This window comes from Lemur catta, chromosome 4 (assembly GCF_020740605.2).
Source record: "Lemur catta isolate mLemCat1 chromosome 4, mLemCat1.pri, whole genome shotgun sequence".
Lineage (NCBI taxonomy): Eukaryota > Metazoa > Chordata > Mammalia > Primates > Lemuridae > Lemur > Lemur catta.
The window spans coordinates 8,663,396-8,690,000 of record NC_059131.1 but is presented as its reverse complement, the minus strand read 5'-3'; positions in this window follow the sequence as shown (position 1 = coordinate 8,690,000).

Genomic DNA, 26,605 nt, shown 5'->3' with positions numbered 1-26,605 from the left:
TCAGAGACCACCTGAATGTCAAGTTGAAATCTCATTGACTAGATTTGTTAAGAAGCTTCATCACAAATTTGAGCTTTCTTCTGGTTTATGCATGGAACCCAGAAATGGCAAAAAGAACATTTTTTCAAAGGGCAAGCATTCAAATGTTGAATTTACTGGCTGTCTTGCATAAACCATTGGAAGGCTCTACTAGAGTTAAGGTTTTTGCCACCTCCCCTAAATTAGTTGTAAACACACTCTGGTCCTTGTTAACACTACTTAGAATTCCAAAGTAGACTCCATCAAATCTGATGATACCTTCTTCCAGACCCCTCTATTTATGCTTGAAATCATAGTGCAGTGTACTGATTCACTATCCAAAGGGAGTGTCTTTCACAGCATAGAAAATATTAAATTGTATATTTACCATGACAAATTACTGGGAGATTGCTGAAGAGTGCCTCATTCTAACAAAATCACAGTGTATTATGGCAATTTTCCAATGGATATAAGTAACTTAAATAAGGAGTTTCTCTTTTCCATTCACACTGCAGCAGGTGATTTCAGGGGGAGACTCCACACCACATCCCCTCCTCACCCCACCCGATTTCAGCACTGCAGTCGCTGCTCCCCAAGGGACGCCACTTCATGTCTCTAGCCCCTTGAGCTGAAGTAGCCATGAGTGTATGTTCAGAGAATGATAGTGGCCTGCTCACTAGCTATTATTCTTTCTTTTGTCTGTTGTGACGTATCCTGATTTAATTCAAGGCAGCAGTGCACTCTGCTAAAGGACAATATTCGCCAGCCTTCTTTATAGCTAGAAGTAAACACTTAACTCCATGATGACCAATGATATATAAGTAGAAGCTGGAGTTCAGGAAATCTTAAAAACAGGGAAGACTGCTGTATTGTGTTCTTTCTGTCCTTTTCTACCTTTTCCTTTCTGCTCCTTGAAATATGGACGTGACGGCTGAGTGCCATCAATTTTCTTAGACGGTGAGCTGACCTTGAACATGGAATCCTAGTTGTAACAAGGATGAACAAGACAGAAGGAACTCTGGTCTCTCATACTGTGGTGCCACGCTATTCCTAGAATTCCACCTCCAAACAACTTATACATGAGATTAAAAACAGACACTTATATGTGCACGGTGTTATATTTTGGCATTTCAGTTGTGTGCTGCTGAACCTCACATAATACAACTTACTTCTGAACCAAGCTGTGGGACCCACATTGTATTTGATGTGAAAAGATTTCAGAACCCCCTGGGCAGTTGTAAAGTGTAAATACAACCTCCCTGCTGTTCTTGTTGTCTCCAGGCTTTCTGGTGATGATAAATCTGTCCCTGGATCCCAAGACCTGTGGCTTTGATAACACTCTTTGTTGTCTTTTCCCCTAATGTCTGTGCAGACGTCTGCTTTAATCCAGCTCTTGTGTTCTTCCCACATAGTATATGGAATTGTCCATTGTAATGTCTACATGCAAACCTTTCGAGTACTCTATCCTTTCCCCATGAGCCACTTGAATCTATTTGAGTTATGTTTTATGTATAAGAATATGAACTAAAACAATTGATATTGAAGACCTACTACGTTTTCTGCTATGCTTTGAACTAAGGGGAGAAAGATAAATGAGACATGTTCATCTGGCAGATTCAATCACTCTGTTCTTCCTTACTTAATGCCTTACATAGACCCTTAACACATCTATGACATTGTATTAATATTATCAATAATTAATGCAGTATTAATAATTCTATAAATTTTATCTATATTATAAATTAATAAACATTAATATATTTCTTATCTAATACATTATAAGATCCTTGAAGGAGAAGTATTTGGATATTATATTTGAGCATTAAAAAGTTTAATAGCCAGACAAGTGCCAGAAACTTCATTCCAGGTAGAAGATTCTTTATGTCCAAAAGTACTATGTATATAGGAAAGGAAGGAAGAAGTTTCTTTTTAAGAACTTATGTTCAATATCATCAACAACAGAAGTGAAAGATAAAATACACAAATCATATGGCTTCTTGAAAAATAAAATATGGAGGGAAAAGCAAATAATTAGTGCTTAATAAATATAATCATCTATGTCTTCCATCCTCCAAACATTTTCTATCACCACTCTGAGCTAAATTTGCTTATTTTTAAACGGATAGAAATAACTGTACTTACCTCATAGGATATTTCATTGGGATAGTATTGAATAAACTGCCACAGTGGTTGAAATGTGCTTTACCAATTCTGAAGCATGTGAGTATTTTGATTTTCATTTAGAATTATTGTCCTGCATTGATTTTCCTAAGTCATGGAGTGAGTCAATGTAAACTATGCATAAAATTCAAACCCCTTGACTCAGAATTAAGTGGTTGTTAGGATTGAGGAAGAACATTTAGTTATTTATTATGGTTACATCAAGAATGAATTGCATATATATTCTCATTCCCTTGCAAAGGAATTATGCTCACCATGTTGGCACAAAAGGATGAAAAGCTTTCCAAATATCCAGCTGATGAACTCTGGTCAAATATCTAGAAAATTGCCTAACAGTGTTGTCTTCAGAACATGAATCTTATGTTGCCTGGAGAAAAAGAAATTCCCAATTTAAACCATGAAACTCCTGGTTTTAGAGCAATGGGGCCAGAAGAAATTTAGTTTTGCTACAGAAAATAATTGGGTCCCCTCCCTTAGTACAGCACAAGTCCCCAGTGCCATATATTGCTCTGTATCAACACCTAATAACCTTTCCATTTGCTGGGCCAACAGAGAAAAGCAGAAAATGTTCCTTCCCAAGTTATCTAGAACAGATGATGATTAATGAGGCAGTCCCTTACGTAGTTCCAATAGTTCCCCTAAAGAAATTATATTGTTTATTCACATCAGACATCATATTCCAGAATCGAAATTGTGTTTCGCTTAGATCTGTTGGAGGCCTTAGCAGATGTGGTTTATGTCTGTATGTTTTTCTGGTAGAATATAAGCATAGGCAGGGACTTTCAGGTACATCATAAAGTTCAATAAATACATGTGGGATCAATCAATAAAAAAATACCCCCCTTGAGGGTAGGGTCTTCATCTTGTTCACTTCTGTATCTGTCTTCCTCTAGCCATTCTCCTGTTCCTGACATAGTACATGTATAACATGGCAAAAATAATTGTTAAATGAAAAGCAAACCAAAATTGCTTTACTTGGGAGGAATGTATAAAAGAATCGTGATGACCATGCTCTTGTTCAGAAGTGCTGGGATAAGGAGAGAGGAATAGGAGAAGGAGAGAGGAATAGATGTCTTATCATCTCAGCACAATCTCAAAGTTACTTTTCACCTCAAAAGGGCGAATTCGGCATGATGCAATTCCCAGATCAGGGTATCACAGGATGCAGGCTTCTGCGGCACAGATAGCAGGAAGCAACCGTCTTAATTATGATTTTTTTTATTTGAAGGGGACTTCGAGTAACATCATAAACAGAGACTATCTTTTCCACATATAGCTACAAAGATCTAATTTAAGAAACAGAAATTCCAGCTCATGCTATTTACTGTGCGTCAAAAAGAGAGCTCAGTCCCCTTTTTGCATTATTTTACTTAAGCCTCAGAGCAACCTTCTCATGTAGATGATTTATGGAAATCTTTTTCCAACAGAATTTCTAAAGGATGAACTTTCTATGAACTTTATCTCTAAACCAACGTTTATGAGATTTTTTTTTTTTTTACCACAGTGGTGTCCTGGATGAAAGTGATACCCTTGAACTTGGAGTACTGCTCTTTTCCTGACAATATCTGGTAGCAGCTGACTACACAAGATAGGCATGCTGTTATGGACTGAATGTTTGTGTCCAAAATTCGTATATTGAAATCTAATACCCCACCCAGTGTGATGGTATTTGGGGGAGAGGCCTTTGGAAGTAATCGGGTCGTGAAGCGGAGCCTCGTGAGTGGGATACGAGCCCTTGTAAGGCGAGGCCAGAGCGCTAGCTCCCCCTCTCCCTCCCATGCGAGGACACAGTGTGAAATCACCACCTGCAGCTCAGAAGAGGGCCCTCACCAGAACCCAGTAAGCCATGCTGGCCCTGATCTCAGATTTCCAGCCTCTCCAACTGCAGGGAGTAGATTTTTGTCTGCAAGCCACCAAGTCTATGGCGCTTTGCCATAGAAGCCCAGGGGCTAACTGTTGCCAGTGCCAAACCCAGCAAAGCCCGCTCTGTGCAGGAGCCCAAATGAGCAAGTCTCTGTGGCACAGAGGACCTCATTCCCTTTTCATATCGATGATTAGATGAAGACATCACACTTTTTATCAGCTAAGAAAATGTTTATTTTCCTATATCTTTGTTTCCACTCCCTTTTTTTTTAATTTCTGTTACGGCATCCAACCCACATCTTGATTTCTTCTACGGGGAGGCACCATTATTAGTGATTCCATTTTACAGATGAGAAAATAGAAAGGCAAACAGGAATTTAAGTAACTTACTCAAGAACACAAAATTATTAAGCATTGGAGTCAGATACAGGAAAACAACTGTGGGTTCACAGAAGAGACTAACAAGAGATGTAATTTTGTCCAACTGGAGCGGAACACAGACTGTTATTCTAAGAAAATCTGATCAAGGTTTTTGTTTGTTTGTTTGTTTGTTTATAACATTTCCCCTCTGAAGAAGAACTGTGTGTGATTGTCAGTCTGGCCATATCTGTGCTGTGTAGTATATTTTTTGTCATGTAAAAAAGAAAGTATAGTTAAAGTACTGAGTTGAAAAGTGTCTCCCAAAAGTTTGTGTCCTTCCCAGAACCTGAGAATGTGACTTTATTTGGAAATAAGGTTGTTACAGATATACTTAGTTAACATGAGGTCGTACTGCAGTGTGATGGGCCATTAATGCAATGTGACTCATGTCCTTATATGAAGAGGAGAAGAGAGACACAGGAGAGAATGTCACATAAGGCAGAGGCAGAGAGTGCAACGATGTGTCCACAAGCCAAGGAATGCCAAGGAGTGAGGGCAAGCACGGTAGCTAGACGGAAGCACAGAACAGATTCTCCCTGAGACTTTCCAGCGGCAACCAAACCTGCCGAAACCCTAATCTGGACTCTCAGCCTCCAGAACTGTGGGGGGATAAATTTCTGGTGTTTTAAGGCACTCATTTTTTGATGCTTTGTTAAAGAAGCACTAGGAAGATAATATAGCTACTCAACTGATTTAAAAACTTTTGTCCACACAAAAACCTGCACACATTAAAAAGAAATGAGCTATCAAGTCTCAAAAAGACAAGGATGAAACTTAAATGCATATTGTTAACTGAAAGAAACCAGTCTGTATGAAAGAAGCTACCTTACTGTATGATTCAGATGATATGACGTGTGGAAAAAGCAAAATTCTGGAGTCAAACACATGCTTAGCTTAATCTAGATAGAGATGGTTGCATACATAAATATTTATAGACACGTGGGAATATGAACAGGTTAGTATGCACACATATATTTCCTGGCTCTGTCAGTGGAGAGGGTTTAAAAGCAACGACATCCCATTCACAACAAGCACACCTCAGGCCCAGATCCACTTTCTAATACTATGCTTCAGGAAAGAGGAATCGGGGCTCTTTAAAGAAATCACTGAATTTAACGCTGGGCAAGAATTGTACAACATGAGTCTGGAGCATTCTGTAGTGCCAGAGAGTAAAAAAGTTCTCAAAAAAAAATTCTGCAATTATGTTGATATGTCAAAAGAAGACAGGAGCCAACTGAAAAAAAATCCCCAAAATTTGAAGAACAAAATACATAAACTAGTTTGGGATTATAATCCAAAGTATAAAATAAATATTTATGAGCCCATATAAAGTAAATAAACAAATAAATAAGGAGAAGAGACAAGACAATCCTTTGTGCATAAGAATTCCAGATTTAGCAACTCCCACGTCGTTCATCGATATTTGAAATTATAGTTAGATTGGCAATTGGTTATTTTATATATTATCTTAGTTCACACAGTGAGTTCTTAATGTTGCTTGCTCCAGAGTTGTTGAGGTCTTTTGTGACTAACTTTATATTAACCCTTTATATGCACTTAATAAATATTTATTAAAGGAATGAACAAACTATTGAATCAATGAGTAAATGAAGCCCTGAGTTACACGTAAGTTAAGTTTATACACATAAGTTTACATTTATAAACCAGAAACAATATTTCTGCTCTGGAGGAAAAAAACAAAAATGAACAAATACCCTCAAGTGATAGAAATAAAGGTGATTAGAAAAAGAGAGATTTTGAAAATTATAGTTTTAGAATAAAGAGATCTGGATGTAGACAAGATCTAAGTTTAAGATCGAGTCCAAACACATGACAGCTGTTTAACCTTGAAGAAATCTCTTACATCACTGAGCTTCAGTTTCTCCTTCTATGGAAGGAGAAAATAACTTTTACCATCTCAAACGCATAGGGCTGCTGTGAAGATCAAATGTACTCGTGGATGTGAACGTAAGCTGTAAAGGGAACACGCTATGACAAGTAATTATTATTTGAGTGCACTGAAGTGGGAAAAATGCTTGACTATGAATAGGAGGCAGTGCCGAGATTAAACAGGCCAAGAAAGATACTAAGTGAAGAACTATATTGAATAAAGATCACATAGATGAACACACACATGCCTGTGAATACATCAGGCCCATAGTAGCTTTTCACAGGGTTCTCATTGGTGGAGCTGAGGTTGGCAGCGTTGTGTTCTTAAAATACTGTATACTGCACTCCTATCAAAGTAGGGCACTGGGGGGACAAGGATCAAACAGCAGGGCTCCAGAATGTCCCAGCAGAATGAAGAACAAGTGGCACTGTTAGGTCTAATGTCCATTAGCCATCTCACTTGGATTTGCCCTCATGAAGAAGGAAGACATCATTTCCCACCATCAGAGCAGATCGTGAGAAAAGGTTTAAGCATTTTTAACGCGGGCCAGTAATGGAAACTGCTAGGGTTTGGGAGTCACAGGATTTGGGGAGGGAACGGTTTCTGCTAAATGATGGCTAGCTGTGTCCTGGACATGGAGAACAGGGGACCTTTGAGTGATGTATAAATCATTGTCTTACAACCCAGGTGTAACATGCTTTACAGTTTAGTAGTTTTTGTGTGTTATTTTACCTTTACAAACATTTAAGGGCACAGAAAACACTGTTATTCAGAATGTATCTATCAAAGGGAGTATCTTCAGTTTTGAGGGAAAAGATAGTAAACACAATAAACATAACAATAAAAGATGCTGCTGCCATTTACTAAGTGCTACTAAGTTCCAGATACTCCACGAGGTGCCTCACTTCTCTCAGTGCTGATCCCAGCGACAGGGCAGGGTAAGTGTCCAATAACCATGTAAAGATGCAGAAACTAAGAGTCAGAGAGAGTTGATACAACACGTCAAAGGTCACACGGTAGGTGACAGAATCAAGCATCCTTTCCCTTATGCCACACTGACTCAAACATTATTTTGAGAGGATATGTAAGCCATATTGTAACTACTGATCAATTTTGTGCTAAAATTCTGGCACGGTGACGTGAAGAGAATTCATGTTTAGGGAGCACTTATGTTCTGAACATACTGCACACTTGTTTTTCATTTTCTCCACAAAGCAGCACTTTGAGGTCCATGTCACTATATCCAATGACACATGAGGAAACTGAGCATATGATGCATTTTAGAAATGTGCTCTGTCCTCCAGAGTGTGCATTGCTTGGCAGGAAACATTTTATTTTGCCAGAAGCTGATTTTAATCACATGGACATTCTACTCTACTGATGCTCACTACAGCATGGAATCGCTGAATCTTATCTTCATTGGCTAAACCACGCTGACATATCTTCAACTCTCTATTTGACATTCTATGTCCATTCTATTTCTTCTCTGCACATGAATAATTCCTTTCAAATGAGTGGCGATTAATATTTCTCATAAACTTTTAATATCTTCCTTTACTTACAAATGCATGTGTGCTTTGGCCAACTTTTTGCATAATTACATAATAATCACCTTTTGCTTTTTTCCACATGCCTTTCTGTAGTAAGCAGCATAATCCTGTTTCTCTTTGGCAAGTAACATTTTTGTTTGGGATTGTTAGGTTTTGCTTTCTATGTCTCACATAGCTGAGCACATGAATAGTACAAATAACGATTGAAAAAAGTCATATGACTGAGAAAGAAAATGCAACGATGTCCGTAACAGAAGACATATATACATATGAGCAGAATAAAAGAAGAAAGCAAAATAAACACATGTTGGTGCGTACACTGTTTTAGTAAGTACTTCTAAACATTCATAGGAGGAGACAGGCATGAGGGAATCTGACAACCCCAAGTATCCACTGGCTCTCATCTTTTTCAAGTGCCTCAGGAAGATCCACTCACGTCTGCTTGAGAGCTGCAGAAAATGTTGCTGGTGACTTTTCACTAATAACATCATCTTGGAAGCAGCTTCAGCTTGATTTCCTGTCCAGCTGCTCTACATGGGCTACATCGGGGACCCCAGTGACATGGGACTAACTGGAGGAAGTCACCCAGAATTAGGCTTGCACCAGAGGAACTGTGTCTACTGCAAACGTGGGTTCAAAAGACCCGTTCTTGCTTAAGCGATGGAGAGGCAATGCAGAAGTGTTCTCCTAGTTTGAGAAGTGTTGATACAAAATGACACAGTCAACAAATAGGAATAAGAGCCAGACAGATGGTGACTGTAGAAATGATGATGGAGAGAGCTGAGTGACTAACCTAATTATTTGTTCCAGATTAAGAAAGAAGAAGATGACAGTTCTGATGAGTGAAGAACATCTGGATCCCAGCAACACCACCGTGTTTCACAATAAGGAAGACAAAGGGAACAATGACAACAGCAATGGCAATCTGACGTGAAATAACCTCAAACCTCCCAGTGGTTGCAGGAACCATGTGATGTGATCTGCATTTCCAGAAACCTGTTCTCCTAGGCCCACCCTGTCACCGAAAAAATATGCAGCATATTTGATTTTATGGTTCTGAGAAAGGATCTGGGAATTTGGAGTAACTAAGGTATCGGGTGAGAGGGTAAGCCCAGCAGAACTCAGTTGGCAGTAGGATGCTAAAAAGAACTGCTATCCAGTGAGAATTTGTGAACAAACAGAGCAGAAAAACCCAGGTATTATTAGTCTAAGCCTAGTGCCGGGTCAGCATATGAAGGGAGAAGTAGGGGCAAGTTAGTTCAAACTGCTCTGTGTGAAGCACTGTACTGGGGATGGATACTTCACCATCCCGTGGGATTCGCCAGACACAGACACATATAATAGCCACGCCTACATATTGAGCTCTCATCATGCACTCAGTACCTCACATGATTGAATCCAATTAATCCACAAGAAAACACTAAGAGATAATTTGATATTCCTCACCTTTGACAGGTAAGAACTGAACTCAAAGAGGTCATTTCCACAATGACCACTGTCTGATTCTCATTCCTGTTTGCTGAGTATTGACCACAGATCCACAAGTGGCGAGTGGTGGAAATACTTCAAGCCTGGCCAGTCTGGTGCTGGAGTTCATGCTCTTAACCTCAATGCTTCTCTCTCTCCAGTTCAACAGCAAAGTGACAGAGGGAGCACTGAGAGCCAGAAGGGCACAGAGGAGAGGAACTTTCCCTTTCCTTAGGGTGATAGAAGGCTACACAAAGAAATGATCACTTACTTCAGGTTTGTATGCATCTGGTTAGTAGAAAAGGGGACTCAGAAAAGCAGAAGTAAGGCTGGATGAGGAAGGCAATCATTCATCTACTTAGGCTGGAAGAGTGGCTTAATACCAAACCAACTCTTATCAACCAGCAGGGCCCCTCAAATCATTCCGCTGTCTGAGAATGAAAGACATAGGAGTGGCAGAAGGATAAAGTCTCTTGTAGAAATTAATTTCTCTCATAAAGCTCTTTTTTAAAATAACCTGCTCTTTTCTCATTGTCATCACTATCTTTACAATGAAAAGAAAAAGAAAAAGAAAAAGGGAAAAAGAGCGTGCCTTTGAGTGTCTTCTAGAGCCCAGAGAGAAAAGACACAGTATGATCTTGGGAGGTTCCCTATACCTGGAAGCTTCCTGCAGGAGGCAATTTGGCAAAGGAAAGAGAATCAGGAATCTACCTCCAGGCTACTAAGAAAGAATGACTCCCCACCACCCTGACATCAGGGAGCCCCTTACACAGCTTGAGGCACCCAGTCCTCAGTTTTACACTTGGTTCTGCTCTTGGTCTTGGTTGCCAGTTCTCTCTCCTTCAGCCCCTTGGAGCTCCAGTTAAAGAGCAATCTCTCCTATTTGTGACCATTTAGCCCCTAATGCCATCATGCACTGTATCTCAGCCAGTTCTCCCAATGACTTTGTTATAGCAATCTGAGCAGACTGAGATAACAAAGTGCCATAGACCAAACAATAGAAATTTGTTTCTCAAAGTTCTGGAGGCTGGAAGTCTGAGATCAGGGTGCCAGCAATGTGGAACATTGGTGAGGGCCACCATCTGGATTTAAGATGACTGCCTTCTCTCTGGGTCCTCACATTGTGGAAAAGAGAGGGAGGGAACTCTCTGAGATCCCTTTTATAAGGGCATTAATCCATTAATAACAGCTCCATCACCATGACATAACCACCTCCCAAAGGCCCCATTCGCTGACACCATCACTTTGGGAGTTAGGATTTCAACATATGAATTTTGGGGGAGAAAAACAGTCTAGAGCACTATGTACAAGACACTGATTATTTTTTTTTCCTCTAACATGATTATTTGGCTCAAATTCACATAGCTGGTGAGGAAGTCAAGACTTTGCTTTATTCAATGAAAGTATGATGCTGGTTTAACGCCCAAGCTGAACACCTTTGGAAGTAAATGTATTGTACTACAAATATATTGTAACCAAAATGATAATCACAATAAAAGTCCAATTATTTCTCTTGAACTGATTTTCTGCAGTTCAGAGAGATACAACCTGTCTCTGCAGCGTCTCCTCTGAGATTCTCCCCAGGCTGTGCTGTCTGACTCACCTGGAGTCTGCCAGGTTCTCTCTCACCTGTCTCCTCCTACCTAGGAAACCTGACTCTACTTCTTCCCTCTTTCTCGGAAACACTTTCCTTTTTTTTTTTTTTTTTAATTAAGTAAAATCCTTTCAAAAACAAAAAAATAATGTGACTTGCACATGAAATATGTTTTTTGAGAACCCTCTGGAACTAAACTTGTTTTTCTCTGGGCTTCTATCAGACTATGTTTATTCTATAATTGTATATTTACATGTCTGCCTCCCCTAACTAAATTCTGAGCTTCGCAAGAAAGAAGAAATGCACAATTCCCACATATTTGTGGCCCTGTCCATCACAAAACACAGCATAGAACAGGTCAGCCACTTGCCCTCACAGCCTGGCGCTGACGCTATTTTCTGTATCCATGTTGTCCACGTTTAGCGTTTGTGGCACTCCAGTTTCCTCACCTATGCTGTGAAAATAGTAAGCATGAGAAGCCCATAGACACTTGGGGATTAAGTGAATAGCTAATGTGGTAGAGCATGCCTGGCACGTAGGAATGTAAAACTATTATTATGAGTATCAGAGTCTGGCACGCTATCTTCCCTAGTCCCGCCCTATCCTTTGCACACCTGTATAGCAACTGTCAGAGTAGTGAAGCCCCCTTGTGTCCACTCTTTTCTTCTACCCTCACCTCAGTACTGGGTGGGTCAGGAGAAGTGGAGATTCAGAGAAAATGGTGTCTAGCATCTCTTGCTAACTGAGGCATCAAGGTGAATTCCAGAGGTGAAGGTGGGGCATGAGCTTGTCATACACTGCTTCAATGCTGGGTGAGGGCGATTTTGCAAGTTAAATAACCAATAGGCACAGCTGACACTTAGAAAGTACTCTGTAAACTTACCTGGATTCAATTGCCCTATCTAGTCACTTGCAGAAACACATATATATATGTTACATGTTATGTATGATATATATAAACATATGCAATATATAACATATATTATACACACAGAGACGCATGTGTGTGTACATGTACATAAATGACTGGGTAATGTTTGTAGAATTCAGTGTCATGGATTTTATTACGCGCTCCTTAGAAGGTTAGGGATGGAGATGGGACAGTGCCCACTTCAGATCATGTAGAAACCCCAAGTGTAAGTTCTGAGCAAAGTATGCTACGCTTATACTATAACGGTACTTTAAACTGGACAACACTTTGAAAACCTCTTTCTGCCCATGCCAACCTTCTCTGGCCTTTTTAACTGGCTCACATCACCCTGAAAATCCGTACAGCATTTTATTTGATTTCCACACAGCCAAACATTTCATTAAAGGCCATAAAAATATAGCTCTATTGTTTTCTAACTCTCCTATAAGCTCCATAGTAGCACAAATATCATGTCTTTTCTTTTTGTTTCTTGTGTGTTTCCTAGCTCAGCTTAAGGCATAATATAATACCTTAATAATATTTGAATGACCATTAGTTTTTGACCTATCAGTCCAGCTATCAGCTCAAATTTCTTCCTCAGTCTGCTGCTGATCTAAATGTGTAGATTATGGATACAGAGTCTTTTCTCTGTCAGTTTCTCTGTTGGTAATTATACATCTGTGTATTTCTTATAATTTATCTCCTAGTTTATTATTGATAAATTGTTCCTTTCTTCCCTCTGCTTTGACTCTGGATAAAAAATTTTAAGTTCAGATTGAAATCACAAAAAAAAAAAATTCTCAGAAAAGAGATTTTTACTCCCCAGAGGAGCTATTATTATTTTAATTCATAATTATAATTACAGCAGTGCTCATTGGGATAATTCTTCAATACCCTCAAACAACATTTTCTGTAAGTGTGTTTGTTGTTGTTAATGTACCGTAGATTCCTAGAAAGAACTAAGCTATTAATTTGGTACATCTGGGTTTATTGCCAGCTGGATGAATTAGTTTCTGATACATTTAGATTATGTTTAATAGTTCACTGATGCTTAGCTGAATTTTAAACTAGAATTGTTTTAAAATTATGAGGCACAGGGCAGACTGGCAAAATTGAAAGTTTGAATTCCCACACTTTATTTATTTCTGGCTTCCTTTAAATATTATTATTTTAAATCTGAATATATTATTAAGAATGACAGAAATAAGGTTATGGAATAAGGGGATGCATCTTCTACCCTGTATAAAATAGACACAGAATAAAATGAAGAGCAGAATAGATCTCATAAACAGATCCTGAAACTCTGGGCAAGTCAAGCTTCTGGTGCTCAGTTTAAATCCATGTATGATAAGAAAATAAGCAAAGTCATTTGTATGCTTTCTTCTTTCTCCTCGTCTTCCCCTTCTTATACTTCTTCCTTCCTTCTGTAACAATTACATCAAATATAACTCATTAAATATAACAAAACATGACTTAATGTAATCCCCTACCATTACTTTAAATGGAGTTACATGGGAATAATCTTTCCACTTCCAGGATGGAAATTTGAGCAGATCACATACATATTTTTTGAGCTCATTCCTTAAGTAATCATATAATTCCATAAACATTTTTCAGGCAAAAACACATTCAGATTTTAATATTTCTAATCAATATTGGAAAGAAATGAATGCTTCATGCAGATATTCATTTCAGAATAAAACTTTGCCCTCTTCCTTACCTGTGGCTGCCTGTGGCCTGCCTTTGCAGGGGGTGATCTGCTCTCTCTCAACTAACACTCTCTGTCTCTCTCTCCCTTCAACTCCCCTCCTACTCTCTAGTAGTTCTTAAGGCTTGCATGGTTGTAACCTGGGACAGAAAGGGGAGATAATATAATGAGACCTGTCTTACTTGGCTGGGTGGCTTTAGATATACACATGATTAAAACTGACATTCTTGTGGCCATACTGTGGGTTCTTTGAAGATTCCCTTTTTTGGGAGTCTCGCCAACATTTCTCTTAAGCTAATGTATCTTTATTTCAGATCCTCTTTCTTTTTTCACACTAGAGATTCATCTTCAAATTCTTGCCTTGATGTTTTCTGGACTCGCCAGAATGGCTCTTCGAACAGGACCTGAGAGGATCCTGTGCCTGCTCTCCACTCCACTTGGCTTCGGTATGAGCCCGGGACACACTCATGGATCCTGGAGCGTGCAGTTCTGGAAGTGTGGGGAATCCCAGCACAGTAATCTCTATCCTGCTTCCATAGGCTGCTTTAACTCCAGGTGTTAATTAGGCACTAGTTCAGAATGTCTTACAAGTATCTTCCAAGTTCTCTTAGTGTCGCTCTGAAGCCCCTTACTAAGTCTAGGGTGAAGGAGGTGGCAGCCTCTTAGACCACACATTGTGGCAACGCCTCCCTCCTAACAAGCCTATGCATGCATGCTCTCTCTTTCCCTGCTCAGATCCTATTTGTACAATTGATGAGACTATTTTTAGTGATGTGGAAATACATTGTAAAATCTTCTTCCACCTTATGTGTATGGTGATCTGATTGTAAAATCTCTTACACACTATATCTTGGTGGCTTCTAGATACCTCAGTTTAGATATCCTATTAAAATCTCATCTTATTTTGTTGATATGTCTTGATGTAAAATGAAAAAAGGAAAAATAGGAATATTTAGTGCTACCAGAAAAAATATATGAAATCAAATTTCTTTGTCTGTAAGTAAAGTTCAATGAGAACAAAGCCATGCTCATTCCTTCACATGATGTCTATGGCTGCTTTCAGACAACAGTACCAGAGGTTAGTTGAGATGGAAACCTTACAGTCTGCAACAGCAAAAATATTTATTTTGTGGCAATTCACAGGAAAAAAATAGCCTACTCCTGATGTAAAGTATTGAAGTGTTTTACAAGGAAAAGACTTCAACAAAGTTGAAGATTGATTCTGTTAATACTCCTGTTGGGGAAAATATAATGGTTACAAACTTGAGGAAGTTGCAAACTGTAAACACATTAAAGAAGTCAACCAAAGGAAAAGTGAATGTTATATGAACCCCTGGGGCTCCAAATTAATCAAGAACCAAAATATGGAGATAAAAAGGAGCATGTCTCCATCATCTCTAAGGTCTTTCACCTGTAACACTCTAAGACTTTTTAAAAGACATGTCCATAGGGATTATTTGTTAGTTGTTTTTTCTAAAAGTGAAGAATAGGATTTTCCCCTGATCTCTCATATTCTTTTGGTTTGTCTCTTTTTCATATGCTGCTGCTTTTATTCTAAAAATATAAGTGAATATAATTCCCAGTTCTGACTCCCATTTTGGAGACTTTACTGTCTTCTTAGGTATTTTGTCAATGTGTCAACAAATCATAGTTGTTTTTTTGTTTGTTTGTTTCGTTTTGTTTTTACTGTGGGCCATACAGAAATATCTCAAAATGTATTCTCCATATTAAGTATTTTTATGACCATTTGCCAAAGAGAATCTTTTAGTTCATGGCACAATACAGGAAAGTACTAAAAACATTAAAATATTATTGATTTTTTGTGAAACAAGTCAAAGGTAATACATATGACATCACTGGATCTCATTCAATATTTTTATAAGTACATTTGTTATATACTAGATAACTCCATAAAACAAATTAGTTATTATTTCTTATGAATTTCAGAATATTTGCTGAGTCTACAAAGCGGGGTAAAGAGTGGTATCTGTGTTTATATAATGCACATTTATTTCTTGGCTTAAGCAGGGGTTTTATATTTACCTATAGTGGTACTTATTTAAATTGAAGTACTTCAACCAAGGAAAAATAAGTATTGATAAAAAAAAAAATCTACCAGCACATTTATTGAAGATGAACAGAATGCATTTAACCTTGAGGTTAGTGATTTGAGTTAATTCCACTGGCTTTGGTGTTTTTAAACAAGTTCAGTTCGCTTCAATTTAACAGACACTTATTGAACACCTGACCTGTCTCAAATACTGTGAAAATCAGAAATGTGCATGGACCCCGCTCCCAGGAGCTCATAGTCTGGGGGGCCATTTTCCAGAGGCTGTCAGGACTCATGATTCTGGGCATATCAGACTTGCCTTGTTGAGACTGAGCATAGAACCACCAGTCTAAAGGTTCCAATGAAAACCTAGAGCCAATACAGAGGTGATTTGGATTCTGTATAAGAGCATATTTTAAAATAAATTCTAATATGTCTTTTGTAGCAACTTGGATGAAACTAGAGGCATTATCCTAAGTGAAGTAAACCAAACACCACATCTTCTCACTTGTAAGTGGGAGCTAAGCTACAGGTACGTGGGGGCATACAGAGTGGCACAATGGACATGGGTGATAATGAGAAAGGGAGATAAGTGAACAAAATTTGCCTATATTAAGTACAATGTATACTATTCAGAAGACAGATTCACCAAACGCCCTGGCTTCCCCACTATGCAATTCATCCATGTATCAGAAAACCACTTGTACCCCCTAAATCTATCAAAATAATTTTTAAGAAGTCTAATGTGATAGAAAACAGAAATACTTTGTTGAGTAAATACAATATGAAAAAACAGACTTTTTTTTAAAAAAAGGTAATATAACTAGAAATGCTCCTTTTCTTCGTTTTCTACTTCTGTTGAGAATGGTGATGCCTGCGTTGAAGATGTTCAGCTTCATTCAGGAGACTTCATGCCACAGCTGTCCAGGAAATATATGAACAGAATCTCCACTATAAGCATGTAAATGGGGCTCAGTGATGGCAATGATACTTAACACACCTATGGATTGGTCCAAGATCTCAGCTGGAACCTGTAGTCTAGGTGGTTCTACGGTCAGTCCCGCAAGGCAAGTCTAATATGCCTAGCATCATGGGTCCCAGTAGCCTCTGGGATACAGACAAGTGAAGAGAAGTGGGCTGAAGACTCCTTAACCTCTTCCAAAGCAAGGGATAACCATGTGTTTTCCCTCAACATCCTCCTTACCTTCTTACACCTTAGAGAAAGGTGGCAGGCCTCTGCATTCCTTCAAAATCAGACCACATAGAACAGTTTTTGCATAAAATTCTGGATTGACCTCACATGCTTCTTAGTCCTTTGATTTCTGTTTCTAGTGAGTTCTGATCTTAAAAGCACTATCTCCATCTTAGTTACTTTGTTTGCCTCTGCTGAGATGCAAGGGAGTGATTAAGCAGGTACCATCTTCATTGTTTTGGTTGCCCTTTATGTCCTTGGCTTTGATATCTTGCCTTGGCTCTCTGGTATTTGGTATCACCTTGTCCCATAGATCCACATCATTCTGAATTTAAAACCTTGCTGCATCATTTGCTCTCTGTGTTTACTTCCTCTGACCTATAAAGAGGATGATGCCCCCTGTTTCCAATACTGACCATAGTAATCATGCCTCCCTACTAGTCATGTAATTAAATTGGGAAATTTGACTCAACTCACTAAGTTCTAAGGGACAATGACTTACAACATTGCAAAGGGACACAGGGTCCAACATAACAGATCCAATATCACATGACCTTGGCTCTTGGTAAGTCATAGCTTGGGCCATGGGCCTTCCTCCCAAGAAACAAATGTGCACCCTTCGCTCCAGGAGACATGTGTTTTGCCATAAACCAGAGAATACTTTGCCATTTTACATGTAAGTGATGATCCAGGATTGTCCTTTAGCCATGAAATACAAGTGTCCTTTGTTTTAACTTAGACAATTAATAATGCCCTAATGTAATTAATGACACTTAATTAATCAGATTACATCATGAACCTTTTTAATGGCAAGGATGTTTCTGAGAAATGTCATTGATTGACAGCCAGGGCTCACTGGGCTCCAAATATCCTCTCTTTCTTACAACGTGGCTCCCATTACACCACGGTTGCCTATACTGCTGCCCCTGTACACCAGCTCTTTCCTATAACATGCAAGACGTACACACCTTTTTCACTTCCTACAGAAAGGAGACCAGATATCTCTAAGTTCTCAAACATATTTGAATAGCAGATAGTACTTTTTCTTTGAAAATTAAAAGTTTTTCCTCTCAGAGGAAAATCTATTCTCATTTGCATGTACTTGAGTTTAATAATGGTGGTTAATAAACTTAAAACCATGGCTCTTGAAATCAAAAAAGAAAATAAGAAGAGAATGACATGTTCATTTCAATAAAATGTAACTTAGAAAGTGAAGATAAAATCATGTTTTTCCAACTTCTTATATCATCTTTATCAAGCTCACTACACACTACAGGAGGATTTAATTTGGAAAGTTAAAATGCGCTGACTTAGTAGTGAGTCTTTGGGTATTTGACAGAGGAAGGAAGACACTAATAAGAAGCTTATCTTTCATAGAGGTTAATTCTCAATGGAGGGATTTATAGCCTGAAGCTCAGTCTTTGTGTCTTTGTCCCTTTCCAAACACTGTTCAAGTTAAGTAATGTAAAAACATTAATTAAAATCATAGAATATAGCTGTAACTTTTTGACAAATTCATTAAAATTGTGGTGAATGCCAGTGTAATCACAACCTACCATAAAAAGTTTTATTTCCTTTCTTAATTACCATCATTTTTTTCCAAAGAAATTGCTATTAAAATTAGTGAGAAAATAAAGATAATTTGTTTTCCTTCTTTATAGATTTTTTCTCATTTTTCAAATTGTCCTGGAAACAAACACACATTGCTTTTTAAAAAGAAAAAAAATAATAAGTATGTTCCTTAACTGTGAGAGAGAGTGTGTGTGTGTGTGTGTGTGTGTGCACATGCACACTCAAACATAGGGCAGAGAGGGTTCAATCATATCCCCTTCCTACCAGCAAAGAGCCCTAGAAACATGGTATGACAAAGCATCCTTTACACCTCAGACATAAGAAGAGGATTACACCCAATGGTAATAGTCTTCACCAGTAAAAATAATTTGCAGTTCAAATTATGTCCCTAATCTGTACCTTATTTGGCCCAGTTAAAAAAATATTATTGGTCTAATGTAGACTATGTGCCCAGTAGCCTCTCACTATGCTTCCAGGGGACTTTAATGATCTACAGTGATCTATACGCTAAACACTTCTCACAGAAGTTTTGTGTTTGTTTGTTTACTATTTGTGTTGGAGTGGGATAGTAGGTGGGATGGGGAGAATTATTAGCAAATAGACAAGTGTTTGCCCCATGGTCTTTAAACCTACATCCAGATGTTTCTTTATGACATATAGTAAAAGATCACACAACAAATAACAAATGGACATTAACAGAACTAGGAGCCACCTGCTTGCACTCAGTTATAGGGTTTGTTTTATTCATTGAATTTCACGCTTGTGACTTAGTTCATATATTTGCATATTGAGAAAACATTTAAATTTAATGTTTCTAATAAATTTAAATTTAAAGTAATAAATTATTTAATTTGGTGCTAAATGTTAGTCCATATTATGGGCATTATGTAAATAAGTACATTAATTGTTTATGGTACCCAGTAGAAAATATTGAACTGCCTGCTGCAGTTTGAAAATCTGGACTAGCTGATTTCAGACTTCCCTTGTAGCTGTCCTCCTTGCATTCCAGCAGTATAATCTCTTCTCCTTTAATTCTAATTTTAATTCTCTTCTCTTCTACTGCTCTTACCTATAGTTCATGCAAGGCTGATCTCAGCATTGCTTTTAGAAAACAAGTATACAGGAGGGAAAATGACAAGCAATATCCATTCAATATTAAAACTTGGAGAGAGAAAAAATATTAAATGTAATATATTCTATAGACATTTGATAAATATTTGTTTGAACAAAATTATTGTGAAAGGTTACATGCATAAATATTTGATGCAGGCTATTGCAAGATAAGGTTTTACTGCCATGAGGCTGGGTGATGCCAAGTAAAGACTAATGCTTAGGGCTTTGGAGAGACTTCAGTCTAACATTTGGTATCGAGGTCTTCTGGGCAAGTTGCTGCCCCCCCTCCCCCCCGCAAGCCTCAGTATTCTCATATCTACCATAGGAATAATACTTGCATCATAAAATTGCTATGAGATTAAATATGACAGTATAGGGAAAGCACCCGGGCCAAATTTAGTGCTCAAAAATATTAGTCTATTTTTGATGTTGTCCAGTGTACAAATCTGTTTACACACACTTAGAAGTATCACTTCATTGCACTTTTTCACTACCCTTTTCTGCACAGAATGAGCCATTGCAATTATCCATCCAACCAGAATATTCACAGATGATTTGGAAATGATGATGTCTCAGGAGAATAGTCTCAACAGAATTATCTCCCCTCACATCCTTAGCTGTTGATTCTCCTTTCTTCCATCTGTAAAATGGATTTGGAACCGTCTAAACTGAGTTCAGGGGGAAAAAGCCTCCTATGTAGGAATCAAAGCCAATTTATCCTTGCTCAATTCTCACAAGCCTCTTCTTACAAATAAGCATCCCTCAGGGCATCTCATTACTCACTAGGATAATTGTTTCAAAAATCAAAAGCTGCATAATAAAGTTTTTAAAATCCTTATTTTTAGCAAACTCACTCTGGCTACACTGCAAAGGACAGACTGAGGCAGGAGAAGTGTGGAGGCAGAGAGACTGGTCAGTGGGTTGTTGGAACACTCTACCGGGAAACTTAATGAAGTTGTGAATGAAGCAGAAGACACCAGAGAAATCTGAAGGACATCTCAAACTTGCTGGAATAGAATTTAGGTAGAAAGGACGTCAACCCACAGTAATATCCATAAGAATTAAGTATAAGAGTGTGCTTCTATAGTAAGCTAGCAAGTGAGAGTAGAAAGAGTCTTTAAATCATACCGCCAAACTAGAAATAATGATTTCTGTGGATTATAAATAGAATTGCAGAAGGATTTCAGACTAGTTGGCCTTTCATTAGTTAGTAATCCCCTAATGACTCATAGCCTGGTAATAGCAAAATGCTGTTCTGGGAATCAAATGCTTTGTCTTCTCAGCACAAACATGAAGTTGGAACTCTAGGAATACCCAAGAAATATTGTTCTGGCCTCCAAAAACAGCATTCATGACTTATTAAGTACATACTGTGCACCAAATGCTTATGTATCCTAATGACAAATTTATAAGCACTAATTAGTTCCATTCTCTAGTTAAGAAAATTGAGACTCCAAATGCTGGAATGATGGAGTGACTTACTTAGGATTGTGCATTCTGTGATTGGCTGAGCTGGAATGTGAAACTAGGCTGTGTCTAATTGCAAATCTGCATATTTCAAATCTTACACAGCTACTAAAATTGCATAATAGAAAGAAAAGTATTGACTTGCATAAATCTTATTAATTGAAAAAACTTGATTATAAAACTGAATAATGTAATTTTTATAAAGCAAAAATAAAAAAAACCACAATATACATTAAAATGCATAGAAAATTGTGTAAGAGTGGGTACACCAAAAATTAAGATATTATTAGGCAGTTAATGGTAGGTGATTTTTTTGTTCTAAAAGCTCTAATTGTTTTGAATGATTCTATATAGCTTGCATAATGAAAAATGATTTTGTGCATTTCTAAAAGAGTGTTTTTCTTGTATATACAGTTTAAATATTTCTTATTATTTTATTCATTTATTAACATTAAATACCCAATAAATGTCCATTATCTTTTTTAATTAAACTCTTATTTTGAGATAATTGAATATTCACATGCAACTGAAAGAAATAATACAGAGGAATTTTTTTTGTACCTTTACATGGTTTTCCCTAATGATAATATCTTGCAAGACTGTAGTACAATATCATAGCCAGGATAATGATATTGATAAAATCTACATATCTCATTCCAATTTTCCTAGTTGTACTTGTACTCCTGTGACCATGTGTGTGTGTGTGTGTGTGTGTTGGTACTATTATGTCACTTTATCACATGGAGAGATTCAAGTATCCATCAGCACACAAAAACACAGAATAGAGGAGGTGGAACAAGACAGATGAACAGAACATTTCAGCAATCTTCCCCTGTAGAAATACCAAATTGAACAAATAGCCACACAAAAATGCACATTCAAAAGAGCCGAAGAAATCACATGAAATACCACAGCACTTGATTTTAGCATAATAAGAAAAGATGCATTGAAGAGGGCAGGAAAGACAGTTTTGTATTGCCTAAACCACCCTCCTTGAACCCCAGGCACAGCAGCACAGAGAGTGGAACAGCTTCCTTGGGGAAGGGAAAAGCAAGTGAGTGTGAGACTTTTCACTGGAATTTAATACTGGCCCCCACACAGTGGAACAAACATAGAACAGAGCCCCTGTGGCCCTTGATTTCTAACCAGTGCCTATGGGGGGAGCATTTAGACAAGCCCCAGGCCACAGGGAAATTTACCACCCAGGTAGAAAGAAGCTGAATCCCAGCCTGCTTCCCCACCAGCTACTAAAGTGGCCTCAGGCCCTGAGTAAATTTCAGGGGCAGGCAGGTGATAGTGATCTCAGTCTTTGAGTGAGTCTTGGTATTGCCTGTTCTGCAAGGCCATGAGCTTTGGGAGTGACCCAGCACAATATCAGCTGCAGTGACCACAGGAGTGCCCACATCACCCAGTCCTAACTCCAAGCAGTGCTTGAAAAAAAGGAGACTATTTCTTTTCGGGAAAGGAGAGAAAGTGCAGGGGACTTTGCATAAGAAACTAGTACCAGCCCAGCCACAATAAAATATTTCAAAGGGTAGCACTTTGTAGCCCAGATACAGCTTCTAGACCAACCCTGGGCCAGAAGGGAATCTGTGGTCCCTGTGGGATGGACTTGAGTCCTGGCTCACTTCACTACTGGATGATTAAATGGCCTTAGGCCTTGAGTAAATAGCAGCAGCAGTCAGACAGTGGTGGCCGCAAACCTTGAGTAAGCCCTGGTGCTGTGTCGGTCTCAGAGGCAGTGGGTTTTGGGTGTGACCCAGCATGGTACTATTAATAGCTTCAGAGCCCACAGGTGTGCCTGTGTCACCCTCCCACAACTCCAGATAGCACACAGTAGAGAGAGAATCCTTCCACGTGGGTGAATGAGAGAGGTGAGCAAGGGAGTTTGGAAACTCAGGAAACTGTCCCTTTTTCCCCCCAAGTCCATCCAGGTTGGAGAGCTAGGAATCTGTAAGACTTGCAGCAAATCCGGGCTTAGGGCACCCTCTAGTGCTGAAATGGCTGCAGTGACTACAGATTTAGTGAACTCAACACAGTCTTCTTTGAAGTACTGGAAGTCTCTCTAAAGAAGGACAGGTATAAACAAGGCCAAAATGCAATAAATGCCTAAGTTCTTTAATGCTCAGACATCAAATAATGTCCACAAATATCAAAAACATTCAGGGAAATTTGACTTCACCAAGCAGACTAAAAGGAGAGCCAATGTCTGACCCTGGAGAGACTGAGACGTATGACTTCTCAGATTCAGAATTCAAAATAGCTGTTTTGAGAAAGCTCAACAAACTTCAAGAAAATATTGAATCAATGCAGAAATTTATTAGAGAAATTTAACAAAGAGAGTGAAATAATAATTAAAAAATCACACGGAAAATCTGGAGCTGAAAAATACAATAAATCCACTGAAAAACGCATCAGAGACTCTCAACACCATAATTGATCAAACAAAAGAAGGAATCAGTGAGCTTGGAGACAGGCTATTTGGAAATACACAGTTGGAGAAGAAAAAAGAAAAAGTGAAAAGGAATGAATAACACTTAAAAGATCTAGAAAATAGCTTTAAAAGAGCAAATGTAAGAATCATTGGTCTTAAAGAAGGAATAAAGAAAGAGAAAGAGTAGAAAGTCTACTCAAAGAAATTACAAAGAAAACTTGGAAAATCTAGAGAAAATGTTTAAAGTCCAAGTTCATTAGAGACAAAGATCACAATGGAGATTCAACCCAAATAAGACTACCTCTAGCCATATAATAATCAAATTCCTGAAGGTCAAGAACAAAGAGAGGATCTAAGAGAAAAGAAGCAAATAACATATAAAGGAACTCCAGTATGTCTGGCAGCAGAATTCTCAGTGGACACCTTCCCTGAGAGGGAGTTGGATAACATATTCATATTGCTGAAGGAAATAAAACTGACAATTGAGAAAACTGTAACTGGCAAAACTACCCTTCAACATTACAAAGAGGTAAATATTTTCCCAAACAAATAAAACTCAAAGGAATTCATCGCCACCAAACCTGTCTTACAAGGTATATTAAAGGAGGTTCTTCAATCTGAAAGCAAGGGGCACTAATGTGCAATTAGAAAACATTTGAAGGTGTAAAGCTCACTGGTAAAAGTAAATACATGGACAAATTCATAACACTATAATACTGTAATTGTGGTGTATAAATCACTCATATCTGAAGTATGAAGACTAAAAAACAAATCTATGAATAATAGTAATAATGACAAAAAATTCTTAAAAGATAGGCAATATAAAAAGATGTAAATCAAACAACAAAAAGTCAAAATAGAGGGGTGAAAGAAAAGTGTAGTATTTTTAAGGTTTTTCTTTGCTTGTTTCTTTTCTATACTTTGCAGTCAAAGTTAAGATTTCATCGGTTTAAAATGACTTGTTGTATCTATAATATATATTTTGTAAGCCTCATGCTAACAACAAAACAAAAACCTATGATAGATAACCTAAAATTAAAAGTCCAGGAATTAAAACGTATTACTACAGACACAAAATAAAAGATCAGAAAAAATATTCCATGCAAATAGATACCAAAAGTGAGCAAGACTAGCTATTCTCATAACAGATAAACTAGACATCAAATCAACTATGGTTTTAAAAAAAAAGACAAAGAAAATCATTATATAATTATAAAGGGATCAATTCAATGAGAAGATACAAGAATCCTAAATATATATGTACCCAACACAGGATCTCCCAGATTCATAAAGCAAATTCTACTAGATCTAAGGAAAGAAAAAAATAGTGACAAGGGACTTCAACATTCTGCTGACAGAGCCAGACAGATCATTTAGGCAGAAGATCAACAAAGAAACACTGGACTTACATGGGACTCTAGAACAAATGGACCTAACAGATACTTTTACAGAAGATTCTACCCCAAAACTGCAAAATATACACTCTGCTTATCAGTACATGGGACATTTTCCAAGACAGATCATATTTTAGGCCACAAAACAAGTCTCAGCAAATTTGGAGAAAATGAAATCATACCATGTATTTTCTCAGACCACAGTAAAATAAAACTACAAATCAATTACAAGAGGAACTCTCAAAACTACACATGAAATACAAGAAAATTAAAAAACCTGTTGCTGAACAATCCTTGTGCTACTGATGAAATCAAGATGAATTAAAAAGAATTGAATTTAACAACATAGGCAGCAAAAGCTTCCAAAATCTATGGTATACAGTTACAGCAGTGCTAAGGGGAAAGTTCATAGCCTTAAATGCTTATATCAAAAAGACAGAAAGATCACAAATTAACAAACTAATGTTATACCTCAAAGAACTAGAGAAAGAACAAATTGTCCCTATTTGCTAATGATATGATCCTGTATCTAGAAGCCCTGAAGACTCCATCAAAGTACTCCTAGAATTGATAAATAAATTCCATAAATTCTCAGGTTACAAAATCAATATACACAAATAGGTAGCATTTCTATATATTAAGAACAGTCAATCTGAGAGTCAAATTAAGAACACAATACCATTTACAACAGTTGCAATGAAAATAAAATGCCTAGGAATATACCTAACCATGTAGGTGAAAGATCTCTACAAGGAGAACTACAAAACACTGATTACAGAAATCATAGATGACACAAACAAATCATAAAACATCCCATGCTTATGTATTGAAAGAATCAACATTGCTATAATGTCCATACTGCCCAAAGTGATTTACAGATTCAATGCAATTCCCATCAAAATACCAATATCATTTTTGACAGATCTAGAAAAAATTATTCTAAACTTCATATGAACCAAAAAAGATCCCAAATAACCAAAGCAACCTTAGGCAAAAAAAAAAAATCTGTACACTTTTCATTGTCTGATTTCAAATTATATTCTAAGGCTATAATAAACAGCACAGTATTGTTAAAAGGTAGAGACACAGACCAATGGAACAGAATAGAGAAGCCACAAATAAAACCATATAGCCATGACCAACTGATTTCTGACAAAGCAGAAAGAAACACACATTGGGGAAAGGATGCTCTATTCAATAAATGGTGCTGGGAAAATTGGATAGGCATATGCAGAAGAATGAAATAAGATCCCTATCTCTCATCACATACAAAAATTAACTCAAGATGGATTAAAGACCTAAATGTAAGACCTGAAAGCATAAAAATTCTGGAAAAAACCATAGGAAAAACTCTTCTACATATCTTTAGGCAAAGAATTATGATTAAGACCACAGAAGCAAATACAGCAACAACAAAAATAAATAAATGAGACTTCATTAAATTGAGAATTTCTGCACAGCAAAGGAAATAATCGACAGAGTAAATAGGCAACCTACATAATGGGAAAAAATATCCACAAACTATGTATCCAACAAAGGGCTAATATCTAGAATCTACAAAGCACTCAAACAAATCAGCAAGAAAAAAAAACAAACAACCCCATTAAACAATGGGTAAAACACATGAACAGATTTTTTTTTAAAAAGAAGATATACAAATAGCCAACAGACATATGAGAAAATGCTCAACATCACTAATCATCAGGGAAATGCCAATTACAACCACAATTAGTTAACTTCTCACACCAGTTAAAATGGCTATTATCAAAAAGACAAAAAAC